Below are 10,951 nucleotides of genomic sequence, written 5' to 3' on the forward strand. Positions count from 1 at the left end.
CACACACAGCCATACAACTATACCATACATACACACATATACTGTACATACACAGATACACACACACAGATAGAAACATACACATAGATACACACAGATGCACACATACATATACAAGCATATACATACATACATACTAATCTTGTATAGGTGATCAGATGAGCCCTGCAGGTCAGTTCAGCTGGAGAAGGCTGCAGACCCCACTGTGGGGGATGGGGCACAGAGCAGACAGCACCTGATGATAAATTCCCAGTAAGGGAGGAAAAGACTCAACTTCAAAAAGTTCCATGACTAAAATTATAAAGAGATAAGTTATAAAGAGCACTATAACTGCACATTACTTTTCAGGTCACTTCACAGCATACATTTTGCTGCCGTGCTGCCCCTGCAGTGAGCTCCTCCCCCATCTCTTCTCTGTGAGGAGACGCTGCAGCCTGCTCTGAACAGAACAGTGGAGGGAGCAGAAGACCCCCTGTAAGTCCTGCTCTTCCTCCATGATGGCTCTATGTGCTGTGCAGCCGGGGCCCCTGACTGTAGGCGAGCACTCACCATTAGGACACGCCATGCAGGGGGACAGACGGCAGCCAGTGAACGCTCTCCTCAGTCTGGTCACTGTGAGGTAAGGAAAGCGTTCATTGGCCAGCGTGTCTCCCTGCATGACACGCCACCTTTTTGATCTCCTGCACTTCGCGCCCCACTCTCTCCCTGACACTCGGTGTTCCATGATTACAGGAGGGAGTGAGAGGGGCCCGACCCTGCATGATACCGGGCCTGCCTGCAGGGGCCCCCCTCCACCTCTGGGCCCTGGAGCAGTGCCATCAACAGTATGTCTGCCCCTGGCTGGGGGCCCCTAGGGCAGCGGGGGCCCCAGGCAGCTGCCTAGTCTGCCTGCCCCTAACGCCGGCCCTGAAGGAAACTACCAAACAGGTAAATGAATGGAATTAAGTGTAACTATAATTGGGCATGATTTACCTGTGGTATAATGTGCACGTGGAAGACTCTGGCGTCCCTTTGCCCCAAGTGTTTAAAATGAAAGGGGACTTGTGACTGTAATACCCTCAGGAGAGTACTGTATAGTGGCCTAGACAGCACTCAACTTTGCTCCCAGCAAATTCATAGGGGTATTGTCACTAACAATAAGTTTGTAAGCACCTCTTGGCTGTCTCGTGACTCTAATCTTATTTGTTTAGTTATAGGGGCTTCAGTCCCTTGTCCCTCTACCCTCACGCATTCCACAGTCTCGTCAGTAATCATGTCTGGCATTATCAAGTCTTTGTGTACCACAGTTCCGGCTGCCCCAGTGTCAATCAAGAATTCTGTCTCTTTCCCTCCTGACATTGGTATGGTGGTCATCAAGGCAGGACCAGGTCCGGAGGGAACAAGAACAGGGCACACATTTGTCACTGGGTTGTCAGTTTCCTAGTCTGAAGGTGAAGGAGGTGGAAGATTGGTCTGAGTGTCCATTTTCTCCACAATTCCAGCACTTCACTGTTTCAAAGTCCTTAGGTCCCTTACTACGTCTCTACTGTTTTCCTTGTACTCCAGCATACATGACACGTCGTCTTATTGTCCTAGTTTGTTCAACTCTTTTAGCAACCTTCAGGAGGTCTTTTGGATCTACATTTCTCCATTCAGGTCTGGCTGTCTGTACTGCGTCTCGTAAGCCTTTGGTAATACCGTCAATGAATGTATTTACCAATATTTTAACATTGAGTGGGTTTATGGGACTGTACCCCATGTCTGCCCATTTCAGCTGTAACCGTCCAAAGTACATCTCTACACTCTCTCCTTTTGTCACATCTGTAAAAGTCTTAATTTGCGTCCTAGTACCTCACCTGCTTTTGTGCTCACCAACTTTCTAGGTCTGCCCAGGTGTACTTATCCTTCCATCATATTGTCTTTATTTGTCTGTAAAATGGGAAAGGTTGGTTCTCAGGGTCAGCCAATTGTTTTAGCGTAGCTAGCTAGTCAGAGGGCCTCTAGGGATAATACTCCTGTATCTGTCTTACCCTACCTGATGTGGTTGGTTCTCTGGTGGTGGGGGTGACTAGATGACCGGTTGGGGGTGACATGACATGCTGGTCTACAGCTCCTTCCCAAAAGGATTACTGTCAGCTTTCTCCCAAAAAGTCAATGTCCCCACTACCCACTAACCACTATCCTGTGTCAGCTTCTTATGTCACTACATGTGATCTTGTCTGGACAGGATTCAGTGCAATTCACTTAGGTCGGGTTGCAGCACAGATCATACAAGTATTTCTGCAGTCTTGGTTTGTCTGACCACAGTGTTTACAAGTCCATCTGTCTTGTCTGGGTCTCTGGTTATACAAAGGTATGACTGTAGCAGTAATGTGTCGGTCATAGTCGGACTTTTGAGCATCAAAACATTTCTAATACACCTTACTTCCGTCCTGCTGCACTCTCTCAGACACCATTTATTCACTTGCTATTTTCCTCCCTTGTCTGTGCCTTTTTGTACATCCAGACATCCACACACTGGCATTTTTGCCTTTTTCAATATTGGTCCCACATCTTTCACTGCTTCCTTTTTCAATCTGTATAGCGGTTCTGGATCCCATTGGGGCCCTGACTGCACACAGAACAAGTTGCCCATGGCTTCAACTTATTCGCTCAGACAACTCGCCTTTATTCTGCAAATGCCCTTTTTAGTTTGCCTTACCATCTACGGGTGGCCACACGTAGCAAGTCAGAGCGAGTGTCAAGATTTAGCGGGAAGGCTAAACCACCTCTGACCCGGTAGACCTAAAGGATGTAACGGGAAGGCTAAACCACCTCTGACCTGTTAGGTCAACTGGCTAGAAAAGGAAGGCCCAGATGTGTTAGACCTCTAACCCTCCAGCTCAGCTCCATGGACGGGAAGGCTAAACCACCTCTGACCCGTAACAAAAACCAGCTAACTGTAGCAGGAAGGCCCAGATGTGTTGGGCCTCTCACCTACTACATCAGCAGTGCAGTTGGCTACCTCCTCCGTTGATCCTCAATTTGCTATATCAATCACTCAACTTGAAGCAGGTGAATCTTTTTCCAATCTTTCAATCACACAAATTTCCTCTAAAATAGGCACAGTTCTTTTACTTTCAACATTCAACTTCAACTTACAATATTTCTTTCTACTTCAATACATACAGTACTATTGCTTTAAACACAAATCTCCCAGCGCATCCTACACCAAGGACAGAATATTCAGAGAGTTTTGAGCGCAGCTCCATGCCCCCCTTCCTCTAGCCCTCAGCACAGATAAGGACAGAGAGGAGAAATCACAAGCAAGTCGCGCAGTGGTTTGCTTCCCCCCTCCCATCAGGTATTCAGTACAGATAAGAGCTTAGTGTTTTTCACACAGAAAGAGAATGCAGCAGTTTTCAGACTTAACCTCTAGAAAACATTCACCCTCTCGGAATTAAAAACAGTTAAAACAGTTTCTCTATACAGGCAGATCACTGCATAACTTGAATAAGCTGATTCTGACCGCGTCCGGCCAAAACACATATAGAAACCTATCCAATGTCAAACCATATATAACACAGGTTTCACTGAATCTCAGATGTAAATTAAATATACATTAAAAATATCACAACTCATTCATCCTGGACCCTCAACAACCGTTAGATAAGTAATGATACTTATGTGATCATTCATTCATACGTGCTCCTTCAGGGATTGTTTTTTTTTCTCTTTCCTTTCACTTTTCAGTTGATTTTTACAAGAAGAAAACCCCTTATCTCAATCACTCCACCTAATTCAGCTCAAATTGAGTTGAATAATGTCTTCTGTCACATACAGAGGACCACACCTAACGGACATACATACAAGGTACACACAGCCTGCCTATTTTGCACTTTGGAATTGGCACAACTTTATATAAAACTGCAGCAGTGTCTACTGACACTCTGAAATCACTAAAGGCCAAACAACAACCACGGCCCTATACAACATACAGCTTCATATAATGTAGTGCCAATCCAAAATGACCAAAATAACAACACTGCAGAGTCTATCCCAGCTCTGTACTTCACACTTACACAAATACACAACCAATTAGTATATTGACAAATATTACAGATGACAATTATCATCTTATTACTCTATTATGCAACTCTCATACGGACATAAACAGACAAAACACAAAACTCACTGGTGATGTAGGTTCTTTGAACCGTGTTTGCAGCCTTTACCCAGAGATATGGAGAGATCCAGAAGAGAGATTGCAAGTGCAAAACAGAGTGTAAGAATAAAATTTCTCACCTTGCTGCAGCTGGTGTTTTGCATGTCCAATCTCCCAGGAAGCTCCCACATACAGATTCCGAATAGGCTGGTTACCACGGCCCCCGTTCGGGCGCCAAAACTGTCGTAGCTGTTTGCGTTCTGACCCAGTGTCAGACATGCCAGATCACCAGTGAGGCCAAATCAGGAGGTTACGCCCATCATTTTACATGCGCGCTTGGAGACAAAGGACACCGCACAGATATTTCTGTGAGCAAGTCACTTTTATCTGATGTAATGCAGCAAGATGCAGTATTTTATACCATTTTCAATTCATGTAGCCCTCCCCCGTTACCCCGGGGTCATACTGACCTTTATTTCTCACGTACCCAGAGCATGTTGTGGCTGACTATTGAGAACATACAGTACATGATAAGAAGTGTAGTCTCCTTGAAGAGGAGATCATCCGACTACTGCGTCAACAGATTCTAGTAATTCTAGCAATTAAAGGCAAAAGTCCCTTAAAGGCAAACTATTAACCCTTCTATATCAGTGGGAACCAGGCATGTAGAGTCCATCCGTTCACCTTTTCTGCGTCACACAAAGACATTGTGGTTGGAGCCAAAGGTCTCAAATTTGGACTCATCAGTAGGGTTGAGCGAAACGGGTCGTTCATTTTCATAAGTCGCCGACTTTTGGCAAAGTCGGCGTCTCATGAAACCCGATCCGATCCCAGTGTGGGTCGGCCACGTGGAACGCGAACTTGGCGCCAAAGTCGCGTTTCGAATGACGCCTTCCCCGCCATTTTTTTGAGCCAATTAATTGTGGGCAGCGTGATGACATAGGTTCCGGCTCCTGCGGCATCATAGTGCTATGTTACGTTTTCGGACGTAGTAATTTCCGGAGTCAAAAAATAACATATGCCTTGGAGAGAGAGAGAGAGAGAGAGAGAGAGAGAGAGAGAGAGAGAGAGAGAAAAAAAAAATAAAAAAAAAAATAAAAAAAATAAAATAATTTCATTGACATACATTGGGTTTCGTGTTCCGGGTCCGGAACCCGACTTTACAGTGGAATCGGCCGATTCCATACGATCCGACATCCGAGAAGGTCGGGTTTCACAAAACCCACCTCGATCCTAAAAAAGCTAAGGTCGCTCAACCCTACTCATCAGACCAAAGCACAGATTTCCACTGGTCTAATGTGCATTCCTTGTGTTCTTTAGCCCAAACAAGTCTCTTCTGCTTGTTGCCTGTCCTTAGCAGTGGTTTCCTAGCAGCTATTTTACCATGAAGGCCTGCTGCACAAAGACTCCTCTTAACAGTTGTTGTACAGATGTGTCTGCTGCTAGAACTCTGTGTGGCATTGACCTGGTCTCTAATCTGAGCTGCTGTTAACCTGCGATTTCTGAGGCTCGTGACTCAGATAAACTTATCCTCAGAAGCAGAGGTGACTCTTGGTCTTCCTTTCCTGGGGCGGTCCTCATGTGAGCCAGTTTCTTTGTAGCGCTTGATGGTTTTTGCCACTGCACTTGGGGACATTTTCAAAGTTTGCCCAATTTTTCGGACTGACTGACTTTCATTTCTTAAAGTAATGATGGCCACTCGTTTTTCTTTACTTAACTTCTTTTTTCTTGCCATAATACAAATTCTAACAGTCTATTCAGTAGGACTATCCGCTGTGTATCCACCAGACTTCTGCACAGCACAACTGATGGTCCCAACCCCATTTATAAGGCAAGAAATCCCACTTATTAAACCTGACAGGGCACTCCTGTGAAATGAAAACCATTCCCGGTGACTACCTCTTGAAGCTCATCAAGAGAATGCCAAGAGTGTGCAAAGCAGTCATCAAAGCAAAAGGTGGCTACTTTGAAGAACCCAGAATATAAAACATATTTTCAGTTGTTTCACACTTTTTTGTTAAGTATATAATTCCACATGTGTTAATTCATAGTTTTGATGCCTTCAGTGTGAATGTACAATTTTCATAGTCATGAAAATACAGAAAAATCTTTAAGAGATGTATCCAAACTTTTGCTCTGTACTGTGTGTGTGTGTGTGTGTGTGTGTATATGTATGTATGTATGTATGTATGTATATGTGTATGTATCTATATGTATATATGTATATGTGTGTATATATATATATATATATATATATATATATATATATATATATATATATATATAATTACATTACATTTTCCCTTTATGGTTCCGAAGAACACTCTGTTTTGGAACAAAAGTCTTTCCTCTGACTGAATCGCAACTTGATCAGTCCGGCAGCTATTCGGACTAGCTCTTATTCTCAAATCTCCAGCTCGCCTAGGATGTCATCCACATCCATGACTAAGAGGACAGTGGAAGAGGACTAACTCTGCTTGTATTCCTGAACTGTCTATCATGACATCTTGGGTAACCATATAGATCAGGGAAGCAGGGCTGTGCTGCTTTCTATACAGCACAGTAATGATGTTGAACAGGGGTGGGGAACCTTCATCTTGCCAAGGGCCATTTTAACATTTATACAATCATTTGCAAGTGGTACAAAATTATCAACTTGAAAATGATCCTGCTATTTCAGCATATACATCAGATAGAAGAAACTGGGGATAGTGTATATATTAGATGAGAGCACTAGTGCAGCTAGAGTCTGATGGGTCCTTGTACAAGATTTGAATGGGCCTCCCATATATCCATATGAATGAAAAATATATATATATATATATATATATATATATATATATATATATATATTTATATTAGATGGTGGCCCGATTTTAACGCATCGGGTATTCTAGAATGCACAGCCACGTAGTATATAGCACAGCCCACGTAGTATATAGCACAGCCACATAGTACATAACACAGCCCATGCAGTATATAGCACAGCCCACGCAGTATATAACACAGCCATGTAGTATATAGCACAGCCCACGTAGTATATAGCACAGCCATGTAGTATATTGCCCAGCCACGTATATTGCACAGCTACGTAGTATATTGCCCAGCCACGTAGTATATTGCCCAGCCACGTAATATATTGCACAGCCACGTAGTATATAGCACAGCCCACAAAGTAAATAGCACAGCTCACGCAGTATATAACACAGCCACGTTGTATATTGCACATCCACGTAGTATATAGCACAGAGACGAAGTATATAACACAGCCCACGTAATATATAGCACAGTCCACGTAGTATATAGCAATGTGGGCACCATATCCCTGTTAAAAAAAAAAAAAGAATTAAAATAAAAAATAGTTATATACTCACCTTCCGGCAGCCCCCAGATCCAGGCGAGGCGTTTAGCGATGCTCCGGTCCCAAGAATGCATTGCGGTCTCGCGAGATAATGACGTAGTGGTATCGCGAGACCGCTACGTCATCATCTTGCGAGACCCCAATGCATTGCCCGGAGCGTCGCGAGGAGCGGGAAAGGCGCCGGAAGGTGAGTATATAATAATTTATTTTTTTTATTATTTTTAACATTAGATCTTTTTACTATTGATGCTGCATAGGCAGCATCAATAGTAAAAAGTTGGTCACACAGGGTTAATAGCGTTAACAGACTGCGTTACACCGCGGTGTAACGCAGCCATTAAGCCTGTGTGAGCGCTGACTGGAGGGGAGTATGGAGGGGGCACTGACGGAGAGTAGGAAGGGGCAAAATCGCGGCCGGACTGTGCCCATTGCTGATTTCCGTTACAGACAGACTGACGGAAGTGACCCTTAGACAAATATATATATATATATATACACTCACCGGCCACATTATTAGGTACACCATGCTAGTAACGGGTTGGACCCCCTTTTGCCTTCAGAACTGCCTCAATTCTTCGTGGCATAGATTCAACAAGGTGCTGGAAGCATTCCTCAGAGATTTTGGTCCATATTGACATGATGGCATCACACAGTTGCCGCAGATTTGTCGGCTGCACATCCCAAAGATGCTCCATACAAGGCAGGATGGATCCATGCTTTCATGTTGTTTACGCCAAATTCTGACCCTACCATCCGAATGTCGCAGCAGAAATCGAGACTCATCAGACCAAGCAACGTTTTTCCAATCTTCTACTGTCCAATTTCGATGAGCTTGTACAAATTGTAGCCTCAGTTTCCTGTTCTTAGCTGAAAGGAGTGGTACCCGGTGTGGTCTTCTGCTGCTGTAGCCCATCTGCCTCAAAGTTCGACGCACTGTGCGTTCAGAGATGCTCTTAGGCCTACCTTGGTTGTAACGGGTGGCGATTTGAGTCACTGTTGCCTTTCTATCAGCTCGAACCAGTCTGCCCATTCTCCTCTGACCTCTGGCATCAACAAGGCATTTCCGCCCACAGAACTGCCGCTCACTGGATTTTTTTTCTTTTTCGGACCATTCTCTGTAAACCCTAGAGATGGTTGTGCGTGAAAATCCCAGTAGATCAGCAGTTTCTGAAATACTCAGACCAGCCCTTCTGGCACCAACAACCATGCCACGTTCAAAGGCACTCAAATCACCTTTCTTCCCCATACTGATGCTCGGTTTGAACTGCAGGAGATTGTCTTGACCATGTCTACATGCCTAAATGCACTGAGTTGCCGCCATGTGATTGGCTGATTAGAAATTAAGTGTTAACAAGAAGTTGGACAGGTGTACCTAATAAAGTGGCCGGTGAGTGTATATATATATATATATATATATATAATATAACGCTGGGAGCGTCACTCTGTCCGAAGCCTTTATAGACTGCGCAAGCGCCGGCGCAGTCTGGACCCCACAGAGTGACGCTCCCAGGAGATCGCGGTATGCGTAAGCACTGAACGCACACCGCGATCTCCAACGGAAAAGCAGGTACCAGCCAGGAGGGTGTGAGTATGCTATATTTACCTGACTGTCCCGTTCCACCGATGCGTGCTGCTCCATCCTCTGCCTGTGACGTTCAGTTCAGAGGGCACGATGACGTGCTTAATGCGCGCCGACCTCTGACTGAACAGTCACAGCCAGAGGATGTGGAGGATGAAGCGGCGTGCAGCAGTGGAACGGGACAGTCAGGTAAAAATAGCAAGTGCCGGGGGCCTGAGCTAGCAGCGACTCCGGCACCTGACCCCCACAGCGCGCCGGTGTCCCCGCCTGCTCAGGCCTCCAGCACTCGGCGCCCAGCACAGCCACGCACAGCCGCCCGCACTCACCACAGCCGCCCACACTCACCACAGCCACGCACAGTTGCCCGCACTCACCACAGCCACGCACAGCCGCCCGCACTCACCACAGCCACGCACAGCCGCCCGCACTCACCACAGCCACTCACAGCCGCCTACACTCAGCACAGCCACACACAGCCGCCCGCACTCAGCACTGCCACGCACAGCCGCCCCCGCTCAGCACCGCCACGCACAGCCGCCCCCGCTCAGCACCGCCACGCACAGCCGCCCGCACTCAGCACCGCCACGCACAGCCGCCCGCACTCAGCACCGCCACGCACAGCCGCCCGCACTCACCACAGCCGCCCGCACTCAGCACAGCCACGCACAGCCTCCCGCACTCAGCACAGCCACGCACAGCCGACCGCACTCACCACAGCCATGCACAGCCGCCCCCACTCACCACAGCCACGCACAGCCGCCCGCACTCACCACAGCCACGCACAGCCGCCCGCACTCACCACAGCCAAGCACAGCCGCCGGCACTCAGCACAGCTGCCGGCACTCAGTACAGCCGCCGGCACTCAGCACAGCCGTCCGCGCTCAGCACCGCCACGCACAGCCGCCCGCGCTCAGCACGGCCACGCACAGCCGCCGGCGCTCAGCACAGCCGCCGGCGCTCAGCACAGCCACGCACAGCCGTCGGCGCTCAACACAGCCTCGCACAGCCGCCGGCGCTCAGCACAGCCACGCACAGCCGCCGGCGCTCAGCACAGCCACGCACAGCTGCCGGCGCTCAGCACAGCCGCCGGTGCTCAGCACAGCCACGCACAGCCGCCGGCGCTCAGCACAGCCACGCACAGCCGCCGGCGCTCAGCACAGCCACGCACAGCCTCCGGCGCTCAGCACAGCCACGCACAGCCGCCGGCGCTCAGCACAGCCGCCGGCGCTCAGCACAGCCGCCGGCACTCAGCACAGCCGCTGGCACTCAGCACAGCCGCCCGCGGGCAGTAGAGCCGGAGAGAAAAAGATGGGAGCAACATATGGCAGAATGGAAACAGGAACAGGCAGAATGGGGGTGCAGCACATTACAACAGAATGGGGGCGCAGGATGGGAGCAGCACATGATAGAATGGGGGCGCGGAATGGGAGCAGCACATGAAAGAATGATTGCGCACGATGGGAGCAGCACATGACAGAATGGGGGTGTAGGATGGGAGCACATGACAGGATGGGGCGCAGGATGGTAGCACATGACAGGATGGGGCGCAGGATGGGAGCAGCACATGACAAATTGGGGGCACAGGATGGGAGCAGCACATGACAGAATGGGGGCACACACATGACAGGATGGGGGTGTAGGATGGAGCAGCATATGACAGGATGGGGGCGCAGGATGGGAGCACATGACAGGATGGGGACGCGGGATGGAGCAGCACATGACAGGATGGGAGAGCAAGATGGGAGCAGCACATACCAGGATGGAGACCATATACCAATATAAATGCTCGCCACCCGGGCGTAGAACGGGTTCAATAGCTAGTATACATATATGTGTACAAATATATAAATTCAAAAAAAGGAAAGCAGCACAAAAAGGTTTGAAAAGA

This window comes from Ranitomeya variabilis, chromosome 2, assembly GCF_051348905.1.
Source record: "Ranitomeya variabilis isolate aRanVar5 chromosome 2, aRanVar5.hap1, whole genome shotgun sequence".
In the NCBI taxonomy this organism is placed as follows: Eukaryota; Metazoa; Chordata; class Amphibia; order Anura; family Dendrobatidae; genus Ranitomeya; species Ranitomeya variabilis.